This window comes from Oryx dammah, unplaced genomic scaffold (assembly GCF_014754425.2).
Source record: "Oryx dammah isolate SB20612 unplaced genomic scaffold, SCBI_Odam_1.1 HiC_scaffold_26, whole genome shotgun sequence".
NCBI classification, from domain to species: Eukaryota; Metazoa; Chordata; class Mammalia; order Artiodactyla; family Bovidae; genus Oryx; species Oryx dammah.
Genome location: NW_024070210.1, coordinates 91,022,557 through 91,042,820, shown reverse-complemented (window position 1 = coordinate 91,042,820; position 20,264 = coordinate 91,022,557). Strand labels below are relative to the sequence as shown.

The following is a 20,264-nucleotide window of genomic DNA, read 5'->3' as shown; positions in this document are numbered from 1 at the left end:
TAATTGTTTTCTTCACTTATCTTTCAAGTTACAACAGACAAGCTGGAGTCCACGGAGACGAGCGATCCCTGGGCAAAGCTGAAACCCTCCCTCTATTCAAGCCCTAGGAATCTTGACGATGAACAGATTCAGGTAAGAGTCAAACTCCCTGCACTGCTTTGACTTTCTCTGATCTCTCCCGCAGGTAGCTGTATATGGATGGGGCTCAGCGCCATGTAGAAGAAACCATGGTGTCGTGACTGCTTTTCTGCATGGGACTAGTTGGCCTGTACCTCTCCTAGGCTGTGGAAAGCACACACAGGAACCAGAAGACAACTTCTTTCTCTTTGCGTTCATGCTGCACACACCCAAACAAAGCAACTGGAAAGACTGGACAATGAGCAGTGTTCACGTAGCGGCAGGATAAGCAGGCAGGAGCCAGCACTTGAGACATGCATGAAAGTGGTCTTTGGTGAGATTTCGGTGCCCCCTGCCCCAGCTCCACCCTCGCTTCTCTGAACTCAGCCACTGGTCAGTTCTGGAAAGGACCCAGGCCCCATTCCGGCTCCCGATGCAGGTGAACCACTGCCCGGGGGTTGCTGCTCCCAACCAACATGATGAAGCAAAATCCCCTCCCGGTAATCGGAGTGTCTCTCAAAGGTCCCAGCGTACTATGGGGGACATGGAAATGCAGGATTTAAAACTTTTTATCAAAATCATGTAAACTGTACTTTAGAAATATTTTTATTTCCTCTGAGTTGTAAATTGGCCAAAGCTATTGTTTGCCCCCATCACTGCCCATAAAATCAGTTACAGGTTCAGTCCCGAGGCTGCCCAGGGCTCCCAGAGGCTGCTGGGCAGGACAGGTGTCTCTTCCCGCAGCCAAGGGGACTGCAGCTCAGGGACCCAGGCTGTCAGCTGACACCTTACTGACACAAAGACTCCTGACTTCGTATCCTTTTCAACAGGGCTAAGAATCTAAACTCCTGCCGCCTTAACATATGATGACAAATTCTCAATTGCCCGTGGTAATGTGAGCAAACAGCCACGTAATGACTCCAAAAAGGCACCCTACACCTCAGTTCACTGGCTTGGGAATACAGTATCATTTGTTGGTGCCGGTGCCTCAGGTTTGTTTACTAGGGCAATTTCTTCTCAGACGAACACTCACTCATTCACCGGCAGTCTGTTCCATGCCAGGAACCATGGGAAATGGTAGCAAAAAGAACTCACAGACCAGAGGAAAAGATGTGTTCAAACAAGCAAAGCAGAGCTGCCCACAGGCTCAAGATGTGGGCTGTGTGAGGGCAGGCGGCGAGGTGTCCGCTGGAAAGGACTGTGCTCCGAATACCCTCTCCTTCAGACAGCTTATAATAACAAGCAGAATGTGGGCTGAGTTCTAAACAAGGAAAAGGAGTTCTAACCTACCAACTAAAATGAAGAGGAGAAGGGTGCCTAGCAAAGTACTGGGCGGCCAGCAACACCCAGGAGAAAGCCAGGCAGGTCAGTAAACATCGTCACCAGCTAACTCAATGGGGCAGGTGACCACTTCATACCTTTCTTAGGGGAGCTGCTTTAAATATTTAAGAGTTTTCTTTTTAATGCATGGGGTGGTTCTCAGAGTGCATGGCATGGCTCTCAAGTTTTCCCATAAGCAGCCTGAAAATGAAACAACCCCTTACCTGTCTGGGGAGGAGCGAAGATAAGGGTGTGAAGGGAGTGGTCCCTGATGAGATGTAAAAACCACAGGCCAGCTGTGAACTCAAGTGTGCTTCCCAGGTTCCCTGAAAAACAACAGGAGAGGGCCTTTTTGTTACCTTGGAATCGCCAGTCCTTGAACAGTCCCAGTAAAGACCCACAGACCCTGCCTAAGGCTCCTTGGTCTCAGAGCAGAAAATCTGACCACCATCACCAAGGCAAGGGGTTGGGTCAGAGAAGTGGGTGAGAATCCTGGTGTTTAGCTCAGTGGGAGGGTAACGGTAAGCCAGGAGCTAACCCAGTTGTGTCTTGGTTTCCTCCCCTGCCAGGGCTATCTCACAGAAAGATCTAGAAGGTCTTCAATGCCTGGGCACCATGCCAAGCCTGGAGTCACATGAATGACCGTGGCATGGGTCTCCTGCCCCCAGGGAGCTGACAGGCCACAGAGACGGGGAAGTAAATGGGCAGTAATCAGGACCTTGATGCAGCTGAGAGAAGCTGGAGTGAGGAAAATAGGAGATGACGTGGAGCCTTTGCAGAGGCAGCTGCTGACCCCGGAGAGGTCAAAGGACACTCCCCAGAGCAGGTGACGGCTAAGCTGAGGTCTGATAAGCAAGACTTGACCAGGCTGCAGTATACAAGGTAGAGCCAACAGCAAAAGGGGTACCCAGAAGCAAGAGAACCTAGTGAGTTCACAAGCACAAGGAGTATTTCAGAGCCCAAGAGGGAGATGGAGGTCATTTTAGCAGAGTTGGACTTCCTCTTAAGGCCAATGGGCAGCCCGTGAAGGGTCTCCTGTAGGAGAGTGGCATGGTCCTGAAAGCTCTCTGCAACATCAGAGAGAAGGAACGGGAAGGAGGTAAGGAATGCCCCCCTCAGACATCCCAAATGCCACGTCCCTGGTCTGCTGCGGAGCTGACCAGGAGAGAAGGCCCCGGGGCAAGAGGACAGGGCCAGGGCTCCTTCCATGAACCACTGCGAGTTACAGCCGCCTCCACTGTTAGGAGACTCTACTCAGCAGGCGCCCCACCAGGCGCAGTCCGCCTGTCCCAACACACCCTCCAGGAATGGAAGAATGCCTGGTGTCACAGTGGTTCTTGACATGCTCTTAGACCAGTGGCTCTGGTATCGCCTGTGGATATGTCTGAAAAGCCAACTCTTGGCCGACCCCAGACCTACAGACTCCGCATCTCGGGGAGCGGGGCCCAGCCCCTGTGGGTTAACCAGGCTCCAGGCGATTCTGATGCTCTGCCCAAGGCAGCAAGCACTAAGCGGGGGACAGTGCCCGTCCCAGGGGCCAGAGCACAGGGCACAGAGCTGGCCTGGCCTGCTACCTCAACAGCACCACCATGTGCAAGGCCTTGCACTCTGCAGGACCTGTGATGCCGATTTATGCTTAAAGGGAATATACAAGAGGGTTTTACTGATGCTTAGAACTGTTCCTAGCCCTGTGGACCACGGGGAGGAGTACACAGGCCCACCTCCAGCTGGGAACCCGGTGCTCTGGGAGAACTCCATTTCCCTGAGAGATGCCCGGCCCTCTTCTGCTGTCCTTGTTTGTTTCAGGCAAAGGAAACTCCAGCTACAAGTTTCTCCTCCAGCCTCTAGACAGGGGATCTGACCACTCCAGAAAAGCAACAGTGAAGCCATCCAGAAAGCTCCCGTGGGTCGAGTTTCTTTCTGGAGTATGGAACAGACTCTGTGGTTACAGAGCTCCCAGCCCCAGAAGCCATAACATAATTCGAGGCTGAAAAGGGATCTATTTGTTGCCTTTCTCTTCGAATATCTATCTTCTCTATAAGAAAGAAAAAAAATGAAGCCCTCCCCACCAAAAAAAAAAAAAAAAGTTTCTGTAAAGAGCAAGCAGATTCTCACATGCTTCCTTATGTTTCTATAGCCCTTACTTTTCTTCATAAAAGGCCAAAAAATGGGGTTCAAGACATAAAAACAAAGTTCATGCCTACCCAGACCATGGGGACAAGCTGCCCACTTCAGTTACACTCAGCTGCTAGGGGGCGCCCCTCTGGCCAAGGCCACAGAGAGGGGGCTAAGCCGCAGGGCCCTGTAACAGATCAAGGAACCCAGTGTGGTCCGGGGGCCAGTGAAGACCCCACACACCCAGCACACAGGAACGCTGCAGAAATCCCCACTGCCTTCCCTGGGGACTGCACCCCACGTCTGCACACTCCAGCTCTCCAGGTTCACCTGGAGAGCAGAAACCTTCCTGCCCTTCTGAGGGCCATTTCCCATCAGTTTTGCGGAGGGCTTGACTCTTCAGAGACCCCACGCCACCAGGAACGTGCTTTAGGGTATATAGTCTTTCTCTCTCATATCTGCAAACAATATTTACAGCTCCTGGCTGGCTAAAAGAAACACTGAACTCGAACCTTCTGAAGCTTGTCTGAGTGGTTCGGATTTTCAGAACAGTGTGGAGATGGTGGGGAGAGGCAACCTCCTCACTTGCCCCTGCCCACCAGGTGCCCGCACCTGTCAGGACCTTTTACACGCCCCACGTGCCTGTTCATCCTGTCCTCCACACCCTGCCGGCCACGCTGAAGACAGCGACTGTTTCGCCATCTCCCCACCAAGACTGTAAAGCTCCGTAAGTAGCCAACTAAGTGCAATTAAATAAATGACTGACCACATGAACATACGGACTTAACCAGAATAAGAATTTCAGGCCTGGATTCATCCCCTCACCTCCTCTTGCCCAAACAAGTGAAATGACTTGCCCAAGGCCACAGAGCAACTAACGGTTGGGAGAGGCTTCTCAGTGCGTTCTCACATCCACGGGCTGTGTTCCCATCTTTGCTGAGTACCCGTAAACCATCATCCCTTGCAGACCAAGGCATTTTATTTGTGATAAGAAAAACTTCATTTTTGTGTGTTTTTGAGCTCCTGCCCGAGAACACAGAGGACCATCTTGTGGATCTTAAAATGTGGGGCACTATACCCAAACTGAGGATATGGATGGGACCCCGGGGGGAGCAGCGTCAGGAAATGGCTGTGGGTGGGGAGCGGGTCAGTCTTTGTAATCGTTACCACAGTTCTGGTCCCTGGGATGTAACAACACTTGTAACTTCTCTGTTGGTCAAGCAGTGTCGGAAAAAAGACTCTCCCTACCATCTCCACGCTGTTCTGAAAATCCAAACCACTCAGACAAGCTTCAGCTTGGCACCAGCAGGGCTGGGTTCAGAGTTTCTTTTAGCCAGCCAGGAGCTGTAAATATTGTTTGCAGATATGAGAGAGAGAGACTATACCCTAAAGCATGTTCCAGGTGGCATGGGGTCTCTGAAGAGTCAAGCCCTCCTCAAAACTGACTGGCAAACGGCCCTCAGTGGGGCAGCAAGGTTTCTGCTGCTGGCCAAGTTCTCCTGATAAGCAGGTACAGAGCCTGGATCGTTTTCTGAACTTCTCTCTCAAAATTTAATAGACTCGGGGGGAAAGTGCAACAAAATCTGGAGCTTGATTGCAGAGTTTAATCTTAACTTTCCTGCCTGGATCATCTGGTTTTCATTACAACTGGTCAGGAACATATGACATGGTCACCTTAGATAGAAAGAAGGGTGCCAGGTGCAGAGACAGTGAAGCCCCTATTTTACACAAATCAAGTGAGTGAGAATGACTTCTGCCCAGCGCCCTCCCGGGTATCCTGGGCTCCCCCGGACACCTGAGCTGCCCTGCATGGCCCCTCCAGTTGCCCCCCATGGCCCTGCCCCAGCCCTGCTCCGCCCACACAGTGCCCACAGTTCACCCCATCAGAGTCCACTCTCTTCACACTCTTTATCTTCGCTGGCATTTTATGAAACTATTCCTGTTAAGGGCTTCCCTGGTGGTTCAGCTGGTAACGAATCTGCCTGCAATGTGGGAGACCCAGGTTCAATCCCTGAGTCAGGAAGAGCCCCTGGAGGAGGGAACAGCTACCCACTCCAGTATTCTGGCCTGGAGAATTCCAAGGGGCTGCAAAGAGTCAGACACGACTGAGCGACTTTCAATTCACTTCAGTTCCTGTTAAAGCCTAAGTAATCAATGTAGTACCTGTTCTATGGATGCTTACATGTTGGATAGGATGTTTAAAGAGAATCATTTCATCCAAATTCCTCTAATGGTAAAATTCTAGGTATGACAGTAAGTGCACTCCAGCTTTTGGATGCAGAGCCCCTTCCACAAGCCTCAAATCCCATCACACTAATCATTTCCCGCTTCATTTGTCTCATAAGCTGACCCTGCCCCTACAGTGGGGGTAAGACAGACCCTGCTTTGGTAGAAATGGGAGATTAACACTGACACAATAATGTGCAGAGTCCAACTCCTCAGTCTGTCAGTTCACCTGGGTCAGAACCAAACTCTATGGAGGATGATGGACCCTTCTCCATTCATTTCTGGTGAGCGCTTCCCTAAGAAGGGAATACACTAACATTATCTCCCGAGTCTGAATCCAAGCAGGGGAGAGTGTGGGAGAAGTTGGCCTCAGGACATTCCTTTCTCTGTAGAAGCCCAAAGTGCATATCCCAGTATCTCTAAGAATGTCCCAAAGCATTTAATAATCAGTATCTGTAACACCTTCCTAAAAATAACAGTTTCAGAACTGACTCTTACACCATCGACAAAGGACTCTCTGATTTGGTCCCATCCAAGATTAGAAACAGCCTTACTGTAACATGTGTCAAGATAAAAACTGAAGTGGATCCAATGGGACAAAAGCCAGCCCTTCACAGGCAAGTATCTGAGAGGCCAAGAAAAGAACAGGTAAGGGAGGCCCCCAGACATGGCTGATAACACAGGCTCAGATAGACAGGTTTCCACTGATGTTCCTCGAAAGTAGGATTTCAAGAACCTGCCCAATTATAAGAACCATCTAGAGAGTCTGTAAAAAATTCAGATTCCCAGGACCCATACCAAACCAACCAACTCAAAGCTCCAGGGTGGGGCCTGAAACATGTCCAGGGAGTACCTAGCAGAGGGTCAGGCAAGTTTCCTAAGTAACATTCCACAGCAAACAATATGTAACTTTTTAAAACATTGTAGTCATATAAATTCAAAGTGATAAGGTCCGTGAGAAAAGGCAGGCTTAATTGGAGGAAGTTAGAGCCTTCTTTATGTAGTTAAAATTAGGGATCATAATCATCAAGTAATGAGGAAATCAGTTTAATTAAAAGTAGCATAAAACAAAACCTCTCCCTTTAGCTTAACCATATTCCACCTGGAAGACCATCCCTGAGGGTGGAAGGCAATCCCCGCACAGCTGCTCAGGGCTGTTAGAGACTGGCAGTGACAGGGCTGAGGGCCCGCAGGGCAGTCCCAGTAAAGAAGCAAGCATCAGTCTCTCAGTCAGGACCCACGTGCCCTCCTGCTCGGGACTTCACAGGGCTCAGCCCCCAGCTGACCATTCCGCAGTCTTCACTGTGGTCCTGCCTCATGTGAGGCCTTGCTCCTCCAAACCTGCTCCACAGAATCAGCAGTGCCAGGCTGACGGAGCACGCCAGAATCCCAGGCCCCACCTGGGCCTGCTTACTCAGAATCTGAGACTTAACAAGATTCCAGGCTCTTCCTTGATCCATTCAAGTCTGAGAAGCCCTGCTTTAAAGCCTGGAGAGGGCCTCCATCGGGACTTTCACCCACCTGGGGAATACCCAGCTCACCAGCCCACCCACTTGGGCTCCAGCCTCTAAGTGGCCTTCCTCCCTCACGATCCTTACTCAAGTCTTGTCAGACTCGCTTTGTCTCAGGGCCAGATCACTGTCAGCAGGGCCCAGTGACAGCTGACAATCCAAAGCCCAACCTTAAGGAGGTGGTAAGTAGTGACCGTCTCCTACACCCTCATCTGGCTCCTCCATCTGTCCGCCTCCCTGAAGAGGCAGGACTATGGACCCCGTGACTGCAAGTCAGTAGAGACAAGCCAAAGTCAAACAATACTGTGGAACGCGGGCTCTCGGTCCCAGCACGATGTTAATGAGGCTGAGGTCACAAGCAGATTAGCTTCCTCTGTATCTTGGCACGGACTCCAGCCCTCTGCCCTCTGGCTGCCTATAAAGGCTGACACACCCCTGGTTACTACGAGAAGGACTAGGAGAGGCTGAACAGAGCAGGGGCAGAAAAGGAGCAAAAACCTTGGAGGGCTGGGGAATGAATGAATCGAGGATTCATTCTGAATGAATGACACTCAGCTCAGAGGTGGGGCTGACGGGATAGACGACCTGCGAGAGCTCAGAACCATCGAGCAGGCTGAACAATACACATTGGGATGAGAAAGCTGAAAGCTGACAAGAAGAAATGGAAAGTCCTACAGTCAAGCTTTTAAAAATCAAATACACGTATGGAAGCTAGGGGAAATCCAAGTTCTTATTTTAAAGGTTTTATTTTAAAACCTTTAAGTTCCTATTTTAAAAGGTTTAAATTAAAAAAAAAAAAAGTGCCAGTGTTGGGGAGTTCCCTGGTGGTCCACTGGCTAAGACTCCAAGCTCCCAATGCAGGAGGCCCAGGTTCGATCCCTAGTCAGGGAGCGTGGGCTCTCTAGGTCCCACTGACATGCTGCAATGAAGACCCGATGCAGCTCAATAAATAAAAGATTTTTTCTTAATGCAAGTTTTGTTGACTAATGTAGTAGCTAAGAAAGCTAACATACGTAGGACCCATAGATCAAGGGGAGCAGTGGTCCCTGTGTGGTATAGTGACTGGACTATCCTCAACTGACCCCCGGCCACCTGTCCACACAGGTGCATACACAACCTGTCACACTTCATGGCTGCCACCTCTTGGGTTCTTAGTTCTCAGCGTGGCTGGCCTCTGTACCTGACTACTGCTCTTTACGGCTTTGGGTTATAGTTTAAATATCCCTCATACCAGCTGAGCTCTGTTTGATGCCACCCTTTCTTTACTAATCAAGAAAAGAACTACAGATCCAAGCACATTAAAAAAAAAGAGAGAGAGAAAAAGACAACCTAAGCAACCTGTTTACCAAAAGGATTTGACTCCAAAAAGACCTACAGTCACCTGTGTAAGCAGGCACACCAGAGTACATATTACAGTATGGATCTGTGCAGGATCAGTAATTAGGTCGGTAAATTATGAGCTTCCAGTATAGAAAAGCCCTGAAAATGGCTACTATACAGATGAGCAAATGACAGGGTAAACATCTGTTTAGACATACTGCCCTATGTAGAATCTTCTTCTAGGAATGGTGTGATGGTTTCATTGCTCAGTAAGTATCCAACTCTTGCAACCCAATGGACTGTAGCCCGCCAGGCTCCTCTGTCTGTGGAATTCTCCAGGTAAGTTACTGGAGTGGGTTACGATTCCCTTCTCCCGGGGATCCTCCCGACCCAGGGATCAAACCCAGGTCTCCTGCGCTGCAAGTGGTCTCTTGCACTGCAGGCAGATTCTCTGCTGCCTGAGCCACCAGGGAAGCTCCAGAAATACACAGGTAGCCGTTAAAAAAAAAGATGGATGTGATTTTAGACTGTTTCTGAAGTTGTGAGCAGTGTTTTCCTTAAGTGTCTATTTCATATACAAATGGTAGTCATTTTTACACACACAAACACTGCTTACTGGGAAGTTTGTAGTTGCCAGACTGACCAGCATATTCTTTCTAGTTTCAGAAAATGTGATTCCTAGGGGTGAGAAAAAGTTATAAAATTTTCAAAGGTAAATTTGTCTGGAGCAATAAGTGCGTTGTGCACGGCTTATCTGAAAATTAAAAGAGACTACTGTCTATGCAGTTATGGGCATCTTTAAACATCAGGCTAACTGCCTCCAAATTGGAAAACGACATGTGAAATTCAGCCCAACAGCAGCCCACCTCAGGAGAAAGGAAGCATGAACTTCAGGTGCCCTTGACAACACAGCGCGGTGTGGAAAGAAAGAAAATGCTGAACAATAGACTCAGTAGAGGAAGGACAATCCCTTTAATTTTCTGGGAATGTGAGGAGGTTGATGCTAAAGGGATATTTAAGATCTCGTTGCTGGCTTGAGTTCTGCTAAACAACTGAAAACAAGAAAAAACAAAAGAAAAAAAAAAAAACACCAAAACTCACACATCAGTATAGTATATTTACACACATATATAGGTAGACAGGCCTGGTGGGCTGGGGGCTAGCCCTGAGCAGCCTTGATTAAAACAGGAGAGAAGGAAAATGTGGGCCAAGATTCTTCTTAATTTGGCATGGCTAGCTGTCAGTTTAAAAGATTTAATAGATATTTATGACAAATAGAGCATCTGTGTTCTGGTTGATGGATTTAGGACACTGGGGTGATTCACTGTCTCAAGCTAACCCAATCTAAAGCAGGAACTCCTAAGAAGATAATACTTCCTCAGATCTCAGTGATGCTTTATTGCAATGTACTGCTAAGTATGGCTATCATCTTGATTTTATATACTTTCATCAGCCTTTTTGGAGAAGGAAATGGCGACCCACTCCAGTATTCCTGCCTGGAGAATCCCATGGACCAAGGAGCCTGGTGGGCTACAGTCCGTGGGGTCGCAAAGAGTTGGACACAACTGAGTGACTAACACACACACACACGGGTAGATATTTAATTTGGTACGTATCGATCAGACACATTTAGATATCGAAGTGAAATACCTCTCAGATCACACTTCACCATGTCTATGAAACATACAAAGGGAACCGACGGGAAGGAGTGGGTTCTTCCCTACTATTGGGAGGAAGCTGCCCCGTTCTGGCCCTGGGTCACATAACTCAGTCCTGGTTATGTTCCTCCACAACTACATTTACAACAGATAGGAATTCCAAGTCTTCTTAAAGACACAGCCTGGCTTTCCCATGGATATAGCACAGATGTAAGGAGGTATGCAGCGCTGTGGCCAAAACTGCCGACACGGTGTTTTGCACAAAGAACAGAAAAAAACACCAACAACTGTTTTGTTCTGGTTTTTTTAAGGTAGCATGCTTTTTAATAAATCTGAAAAACAGAAAAATAAAGAAAATAGTCATCTGTAACTACATGAATCCAACATAATCAGAATTTTAGCCTACCTCCTTCAGAATGATGTCAATCATCAGACTGATGATGATTAATAATTCCACTGAGTGTACCCTAAACCCACAACAGTAAGAGAAGTAACAGCTAAACACAAGTCAAACAGCATGCCTGCCCTTTAACAGGTCTTCACTGGGGCCTACTTTGCACATGTATGTTTATTACACAAATGAAATGAAATTCAAATTAACAGCCTCTTGAGGGCCATATTGTGTATCTGCTAAGTCATGTCCAGCTCTTTGTGACCCCAAAGACTGTAGCCCGCCAGGTTCCTCTATGGAATATTCCAGGCAAGAATATTGGACTGGGTTGCTATTTCCTACTCCAGAGGATCTTTCCAATCCAGGGCTCGAATCCACATCTGTTGAGTCTCCTGCACTGGCAGGCAGGTTCTTTACCGCTAGAACCACCTAGAAGCCCTTAGAGCCACGTGGTAACTTCAAAACAAGAGGCAGATAAGCCCTGTCCCAGGTAGACACGGAGACAATAGCTCTCCAAGAATTCAATACACGTTCTCAAGGTGCCTACAGACTCGGTTCCCGAGAAACCCTTCTCCTGGCAGATGACCAGTCCCACTGCGGTGGGAAGAGTGTGTTCCAGACTCTTTTCTTCTTTATTTTTAAATTTTTTAATTGAAGGATAATTGCTTTACAGAATCTTGTGGTTTTCTGTCATACATCAACAAGAATCAGGCATAGTTACACCCATGTCCCCTGCCTCCCAAACCTCCCTTCCATCTCCCTCCCCACCCACCCTTCCAGTCTGTCACAGAGCCCCTGTCTGAGTTCCCTGCAGACTCTCTCTTCTTAAGGACACTAATCCCATCCCAGGGGCTCCACCCTCATGACCCCATCTAAACCACATTACCTTCCCAAGATGCCACCTCCAAAGGCCATCACCATGGGTGTCAGGGTTTGTACCGAGAAATTTGGGGAAGAACACAGTCTATTTGGAATATGTGGATGTCCTGGGGGTGGCAGATGATCAAATGTATCAGTTGTACACTCTAGCTACTAAATACATTCACAGCCTTCCTATGTACATCCCTCTAGACTATCTCGGTTCAAAACAACACAAACAGATCTCATCAAGTCGGCAAAATAACACCAGGAAGAGTCTGCTCACTGAAGGCCAAAGTTAGGGGCTTCATTAGCCCGTTCAGTTCAGTTCAGTCGCTCAGTCATGTCCGACTCTTTGCGACCCCATGAATCGCAGCACGCCAGGCCTCCCTGTTCATCACCAACTCCCGGTGTTCACTCAGATTCATGTCCATCGAGTCCGTGATGCCATCCAGCCATCTCATCCTCAGTCGTCCCCTTCTCCTCCTGCCCCCAATCCCTCCCAGGCTAACTGAAAGGATGAAAGAGAAAAATTCAGTTACAAGGACACAGATTACTCTCACCCTGAACACTGTTCAGTAAACCTCAAGAGGCCAGTCAACCACTGACCACTACTGTAAAAATAACTCCACCTTTCATCTCCACTTCCAGACTTCTCTTCCCTATCTGTGGATCCAAGCTCTGGTGGGCATCTCTCCCCAGAAGGCTCACAGCCCAGCTGTGGAATCAATGAACTCATTCCTCCTCGCCATAGCTGCTCACCTCAGTGAAAGGCGCCATGTCCCAGTCCAGTCACCCTGGGCTCCCTCTTACTAAGAGCCCAGCCCTTAGTAAGGAAGTGTGGTCCGCCTCTCCAGGCCTCTCCCACTTTCCCTCACCAAGTCCCACCAGGATTCCTACACGAGCCCTCCAGCTCACCTGCTATTCCCAGCCCTGGCCTCTTGCCATCAAGCCCACCTAGAGTTCCTTCTAACACACAGTCTGATCACTTCAATCACCTGCTTCAACAGGTCAATTCACCTGCTCATTCCCCATCTTCCATACAGCTTTCAAGATGAAGCTCAGACTCCTCAGCTCAGCATCCAAGATCCAACGCCCACAGGGACTTCCCTATACAACTCTGCCTCTAGTCCAAGCAGCTACTCTCAGTGCCCTGATGACCTTATACCATTTCAAGCCTTCAGACTCCAGACATATGCATTCTTATTGTTCCAGGTATTACTGTAACCTTAAAAGTAATGGGAAAATAAGCAACCTTGAAGGTGCATGAGGGACCAATTATCCGCTCTTCCCTTTACTCTCGGCCCTGCCTCCTGTCAGCTTCCCAGGTGCTGCTAAAGAACCCGCCTGCCAATACAGAGTCAACTATTTAAGTACCAGACCAGGCTCCTCCTGAACACACCCGCCTGCCAATACAGAGTCAACTATTTAAGTACCAGACCAGGCTCCTCCTGAACACAATCTGGGTTTTATAAGCTGATGATCAGATCGGACCTTTGATTCCTTCTTTGTCTTTTTAAGGCTGTGAAGTCTCACTTCTGAGTAAAAACCCTACTTGTTCTCCTGGCATACTGGCTGGTGATTTTACTCAAATAGGACACATAATTTATTATAAAGCACAGAAAGAAACAGGCCCCCTTTTCTTCCTTCTCCCTGTAGAGGACCCATAAGACCAGATGCCCGCAGCCGCCACCCCCAGCCAGATCACCTCCCTCCAAGCTGGCTGGCCTGCGGAAGAGTAGCGCGCCCAGCACACTGCTCGCCGAGCACAGGCACTCCGAAAGAAAATGACAGCTTCTCTAGTTTCCGGAGCTCCTTCCCATACGGAGCCTGCTTCTCCAACCCACATGAGCGCGCTGTGAGTGGAGAGGCCTGCTCTTGGTTTCTGTTACCAGACGTCAGAACAGAGCCTGGCCCACTGGAGAGCTTACTGGGTATCTGTGAATGGCTGGATAAAAGAACGGATGAATGAGCAACCAGGCACGACCCCGCCCCCCACCCACCCCATTAGAAAAGCAATATGCTCCCCACCTCCAAAACTACTGTTTTGCTAAGAATGTCTTTTGTTCATTTGGCAACTACCTTAGGAAGACCTGGGAAATGGACTATTAACCCCAAGACATACTTTGAAGGTCGTTTTTGGAATAAATTCTTGAGATCAGGTATTTGGTTACTATTTGTATCTTTCTAAGAGCAATGAACATTGAGTAAAACATTGCTTTAGAATTCCCAAGAGAGACACTATGTCCACGTTTCCCCTCAAATAAATGTCTATATTTGCTTCGGTGGGACCTGAGAAGGTGCCCTTGCAAGGGAGCAGTGAGGCTGAAATTGCAGGCCACAGCTGTCTCAGGTCCTCAGACCCGCACCAAACCTGCACTACACATTCCCCTTCTGAGGCTGACCTGAGGGGCCAAGAGCATGCAGCCTGTACGTTCTAGAAAGATCCAGTGTGTCTGACAGCGGGCTGCTGGGGGCACAGGGACAGCCTCCAACTGAGGCCAGCCATCAACCATCCTGGTAACCTGGCTCTTTGAATGGCACTGCTTTTCCCTGGGCATTTGAAGTACTAGACAAACACCTCAAACATTTTCTAAGCACTTACTCAGTGTGATGCACTACCCTACATTCTATATAAAAGTACATAATCACAGTTAAACTTCAAGGTGATTCTTTGACTTGAACTTTATCATCATCATTTCACAGACACAGAAACGAACGCTGAGAGAAATCAAATAACTTGTCCCGGGTTCCGGTAGTAAGTGACACCTCTGGGAACCCAACAGTCCCAATCTGTATCTCCTATATTTTGGTCCCCTATTTTGTCAATTTCTTTGCAATAAAGAAGTTGTGTTTGTGAGTGTGTGCATGTGTTAGTTGTTTCAGTCGTGTCCATCTCTTCGCAACCCTATGGACTGTAGCCCTCCAGGCTGCACAATCCATGGGGATTCTCCAGGCAATAACACTGAAGCGGCTGCCACTTCCTCCTTCAGGGTCCCCCACCCAGGGACTGAACCTGTGTCTCCTATGTCTCCTGCTTTGGCAAGTCTGTTCTTTACCACTAGCACCACCTGGGAAGCCCAATAAAGAAGTTGAGAAGCTGTATATGTTGTTCATTAAAAATGGGTAGTTTTCTATATATTTTCTATCTTGTCCTACCTTGGACTTTTCCTCCCTGCCCTTCCTAAACACTGCCTGCGGTAAAATCTCTGCAGTCAGTCAATCGGCACATCTGAGGCCCATCCATGTGCATAAATAGCATATATTACTTTTTCCAGAAGGCACTTGTTTTGTTCTAATCCACAAAGATTCGTTTTTTCTTCCTAAAGACAAATTACTGGTTTGTGTATCCTGACACAAATTATATTAGATTCAAGAATGTTCATTTGCAGTGTAATTATTCTTCCTAATTGGACTGCTCTGAAGATAAACGATTTCCCCTCCCCACTCCCATCCTGCAAGACACAGTCTTTTTCCCTGGAGTAAAATGTTTGCTGCACCCTTTGCAAACACACCACAACAACCCACATGATCTGGCCTCTGTGTGACCACTCAGGAAAAATATTATTGTAACAGTGGGTTTATCCGGTATTACCTCAAACTCCTCCAACATTATTTTCTCAGAATCAGATCTCTGACAAAGATTAATAACAAGTCTATCACAGTATGATAGCAAAACGAAATGAGAATCTTGGCTGTTCTTTCTCTTCCCTATCTTTAAAACATTTCATCTCCCTACCCACCAGCATGTGTTTCCTATCTCTTATATTTGCAGGAGAGAAGTCGTTTTTTTAAAGAGGACCCGTAGCAAAGAGTCAGGAATACTCGGGAAAGAGCAATACCGAGGTAATTAGCATCCGTCATCGCTCAAACCTGGCGCCGGGTGGAGCGCTCAAGCCAACGGGTGAAGCAAAAGCAACGTGCAGACGAGAAACTTCTCTCGCAACTCAACTCGGTTACTCAGGTTTAATTCCCAGCGGCCGGCTCTAACACACCCCGCCCCCCATACCTCTGCCCGCTCTGGCTCCAACACAGACTTGTCTATAGAGGCCGCTTTGCGATTTCAGACTGAAGGTCTACTTTTATATGTGGGTCACTGATGGCAATTTAGATGCACGCACAGGATCACAGTATCCGCAAAATACAGGAAATGGCCCGGGTGGGAGTGAGGATGGGGGTGAGGGATAAGACTTCGGCTTTCCTTTCAGTTACTCCCATTGATGAAACCAGCTGAAGGATTCTCATAAAACTTATGACCCTCCTGAAACAAGAGAAAAGGTGAACAGGATGGAAGGAAACGCTTTCTCCCTTCTGAGTTCAAAGGACCTAGACCGCTGAATGAAAGGGGTGGAGGAGGGGGTGAACACACACAACTTCGTGCCTGAAAACATCCAGAAACCCCTAAGAGTCTCCCCCGGTCCTTTACCCCATCCCTGAGCTCAGCCCAGCCCGCCCAGATGTGGTCTTCCCCCTCCACGCCCACCTCCCCCCTCCTCCAGCCCTCACCCCCGATCCCTGCGCTGCCCACAAAAATGCAGCCCCGATCTGAGCAGCAGCTGACGTCTGCGGCCAGCTTGACCCACACACCGCAGTCCAGGCCCGCGCGGGCGACCACCGGGCGGCCCCGGGCGCCGAGTCCGGAGTCAGCGGCTCCCGGGATCCGCACCGGCCGAAGCACACCGCGGGCGGCGAGAAAGCTGGGCTCGCGCCGACTTCCCGGCAAATCGTCTTTCCAGGCACAACTTCTTTTCCACTTCTGCGGCTGGCGGTCGCGGCTGCCAGAGACGAAGCGGCGTTCCCTCCTTCCCCAGCGTCCGGCACCCGTCCCGCCAGCACCTCCCCGGCCCCGGTCCGCCCTCCGCGCGGGCTCGGTGGGCGCCGCGCCGGGCGCCCCGCGGGCCAAGGCTGCGCGCGGCCCCCGCCGCCCCGACTCACCCGGTCGCGGCTCGGCGTCCTCGGCTCCGAGCCGCGGCTCCCCGTTACGCCTCCCCGCAGCCACCTCTCGGTCTCTCCGGCCCCGCCGGGCGCGCGGGGAAGAAGGAGGAGGCGGGCGGAGGGAGGAGGGAGGAGGCGGGCGGAGGGGGCGCGGGCGGGAGGGAGAGGGTCCCGGGCGCGGGAGGCGGCGGCGGCGAGGCGAGAGCGCCGACCTCGGCCGCCGCGGGGCTAGCAGGCTGGGAGGGGACGGAGGGGCGGGGGCGGAGAGAGGAGGCGGCCGCCGAGCCTCCCTGCCCAGGGCCCGGCCCCGCGCCGCCGCCCAGTCACCCTCGCCGCCGAGCCCCGCTCGCGGCCGGCGTCCGGGGAGGGGTCGGGCCCGGGGCGCTCCCGGCGTGGGGCGGGGCGGACGGCCGAGGCCCGGCCTCCGGGGCGGAGTGTCCCGCGGGGCCCCGGCGGGGGGTGGGGGGTGGGCACAGGGGGATCCCCGCGAGGAGGGGCGAGGCCCCGGGGCCTGGGAGCGGTCCCTGCGCCCGTGGCGCGGCGGCGGCGAGTCCGGCGAGGGTCCCCGGAGCTGGGCCCGGGGAGCTCCCGGCGTGGTTTCGGAAAACCGTCTCCAGTAGTCGGGAGAGCGCGCTCCACCGGGCCGGGGGAGGCGGGGAACCGCGGAGTCGGGGGTGAGACGGCTGGCCCTGGGGCTCCCGGAGCGGTTCCCCAGGTGGCAAGGTTGTCCGTGTGCTGATCCTGGAGGATCCAAAGTTGGAGGGTGGGGTGGGGGTGCCTGGACCCCCATCCTCGCCTTTCCCTCCCGGAGTCGAGGATCCGCGCGTCAATTTCCTTGCCCTGTGAGTTTCTAAGACAGAAAACTCAGTGCAAACAGCCACAAAGAATATATGTAAATTGGTTGCTTGAGATCCTGAAACATCCTCCCCTGAGTGAATTTCTAAGTCTGGAAGGGCATCCATGTCCAGAGAGGGGACTCACGAACTGACGCCCCCAGAGTGGGAGCAAAGAGCCCAGAGTTAAATGGTCAGAAATTAAGGTGACAAGATTCCTTGTGATTTTGACGTTGGCACAGAGCATTTAGCCAGGCAAACGCTTCTTGTCTTTTTTTCCTGTCAACTCCTCAGCCTCTTACCTGAGTCATTGGTACCCACTAGTGGCCTGAACTCAGACCCTAGAAGTCAGTTGGGGGCCCCGCTCCTCCATGGCCAACAGCCACTCCCATTGATTCCTCACCTTTAACGTCCTTTCCACGTCCACAGCCGCCTTCCTCATCCTTGCAGTTTGGGGACCTCATAGCTTCGGTGGTCTTCTCCCTAGTTTCCTGCTCTGGCCTTCTTTGTACTGGCATCCACACGCACCCCTCTAGCTACAGGTGAATGGTTCTAGAACACCGCTTTGGGCTTCCCAGGTGGCCCTAGAATCTGCCTGCCAACGCAGGAGGCACAAAAGTCGCAGGTTTGATCCCTGGGTTGGGAAGATTCACTGGAGGAGGGCCTGGCAACCCCCTCCAGTGTTCTTACCTGGAGAATCCCCATGGACGGAGGAGCCTGTGCAACCCTACAATCCACGGGGTCGCACAGAGTCAGACATTACCGAGCACACAGCACATTTGGGCAGGCTACTTCCTGTTGTAGAAGCTCTAGGGGGCACTTTGGCACAGAAAATTCTGAATTATATAAAAACTTTCCATTCAAACCACCCATCAATCCACTCCTTGGAGCCTTGCACTCTAACAAGCAAGAAGATCCTCCCTGACAGTGCCCCAAGGTTCCTTACTGTATGGAAGGTGGGAGTAGTTGCTGATACTCTTGCCAGAACTGGAATGCTGTCTTTCATCTTCTCCCAAAGCCAAATCCCACTTATCTTTGTTGAAAATGAAGTGTGTAGTACCACATTTCTTCTATAAAATGTGTGTGTTCTTCCCATTTTTGAAACTAGAGATAACAAGGCTTATAAGCAAAATAGGATTAGAAACAAACAACTCAGAAGCTATATAACGTTGCAATCAGAGCACTAACAAAAACAGTAACCCATTCCCCTCCCCCCCCCAAATACCAGCAGAACTCAAGAGCCATGTTCTAGTCCTAATAAATGTTACAGTAAACATAAATATAGGACTTTGTAAAACAATGGAGGTAACTAATGAAGAGATTGGAAGGAGAGTTGTTTGAGGTTGCTGAGTTAGGAAGACAAGCACAAGATCTACAAATAAGAGGTGAATTCACCCCTCCCAAGTTAGAGCCCATGGTCAAACCAATTCAAGGGAGAGAACATAGAGCAAATGAGCACCGGGCATAGCGCTGTGTGTCCTCCACAACTGGAATTCTGCTATTTTGTTTGTAGCTGCTCTTACTTGATGGTGCAAAATACTAAGGTGCTGGCGACAATTGCATATGAACCAACATGACCACCCCATTGTACCAACATCCTTTCCCTACTTATCAGTCATGAATGAGTTAATTTCTATTACATATGCTTTCATTATAAAAACATGCTGGTAATGGAATAGACTGTACTGTACTTAATTATATGCATAGAAGATAGACTCTACTTCCTTCCACACATCTGTTGAGCACTTACTGTATGCCAGCAACTGTTTCAAGCACTGTGAATGCATCAGTGAACAAAGAAAACCACAAAAACACTTATCTCATGGATGGTGAGCACTTGAACATGATATCACAGGATGACCTGTATTTATTGAGTTGTATTATGTCTCATATGTATGTGCTTCAACTGATGCCTCATGTACAGTTTAGTCTCTTTGAGGGCTAGAGCTGAGCCTCAAATCGTTGTATCTTTCGTGGGGTCTCATGCAGCAAATATCTACTGCTGCTGCTAAGTCACTTCAGTCGTGTCCGACTCTGTGCAACCCCATAAACGGCAGCCCATCAGGCTCCTCCATCCCTGGGATTCTCCAGGCAAGAACACTGGAGTGGGTTGACATTGCCTTCTCCAAATATCTACTGGAACATGTAACTAAGGGAGTTTACGCCTATTTTATACCTTGTGTTGTTGAATTCACAGGAAAACCACCTGGGAAATCTAAAAGATGTTCTCAGAACCACGTTTGTTGCCATTTGGACTAAAATCAAAGCAAGTATCCATAGATAGGATCATTTGGATGTGAAGAGTAAATAAATTATGCTTAATAGGAAGCAAGAAAGTAGGAACAGGCAGGGGAGGGAAAAGAGAGGGAGAGAGAGACAAAAAGGTGCAGTTCAAGAAGAAAGTGCCTGCTGAGTTCCCTGGAAAGGCAGAGCTGGAGAAAGAACAATAGCAGGAACTGGGTTATTGTGAATACTGCTGCTATCCTGTGCTTCAGCCAAATGTTCAAGAAATATTTACTGGGAGATAAGGGAGCAGGAAATTATAAGAAATTAAAGAATATCTACGATGTTTGGTCACATGACAAGGAGACCTTGGAAGAAAATAATTATGAGCCACTGGGTCATAATGTAAAATTTCAGTTGGTGCTGGCTGAATTGTTGTGATTCTGAACTTACTTGCCTGCGCAGATCATTTCTCCAAACATTTTATCTGACCCTTGTGGCTCAGATGGTAAAGAATCTGCCTGCAATACAGGAGACCTGAGTTCAATCCCTGGGTTGTGAAGAACCCCTGGAGAATGGAATGGCTGCCCACTCCAGTATTCTTAGCTGGAGAATCCCATGGACAGAGGAGCCTGGTAGACTGCTATCCATGGGGTCACAAAGACTTGGACACTATTGAGTGACTAACGTTTTCACTTTTTTCAATGTAACTTGCATCCACAAGGTTAGATATTTTTCATGTGTGAACACTTCATGT

At 49.6% G+C, this 20,264-nt stretch overlaps 1 protein-coding gene across 2 annotated transcripts in view; it reads right to left on the bottom strand.

Moving 5' to 3' along the window:
- Window positions 1-16,657, bottom strand: part of LHFPL2 (LHFPL tetraspan subfamily member 2) — a 172,359-nt gene extending 155,702 nt beyond the window's left edge. Inside the window, exons 1-2 of one of the 2 annotated variants that reach the window (XM_040225910.1) lie at window positions 16,452-16,657; window positions 1,662-1,763 (exon numbers count right to left, since the gene is read on the bottom strand). The gene's annotated coding sequence lies outside the window, so the exon portion shown is untranslated. Of the gene's footprint in view, window positions 1-1,661; window positions 1,764-15,525; window positions 16,060-16,451 lie in introns of those variants that run through there. The other variant, XM_040225911.1, reaches the window with a different exon arrangement.
- Between the last annotated feature and the right edge of the window lie 3,607 nt (window positions 16,658-20,264).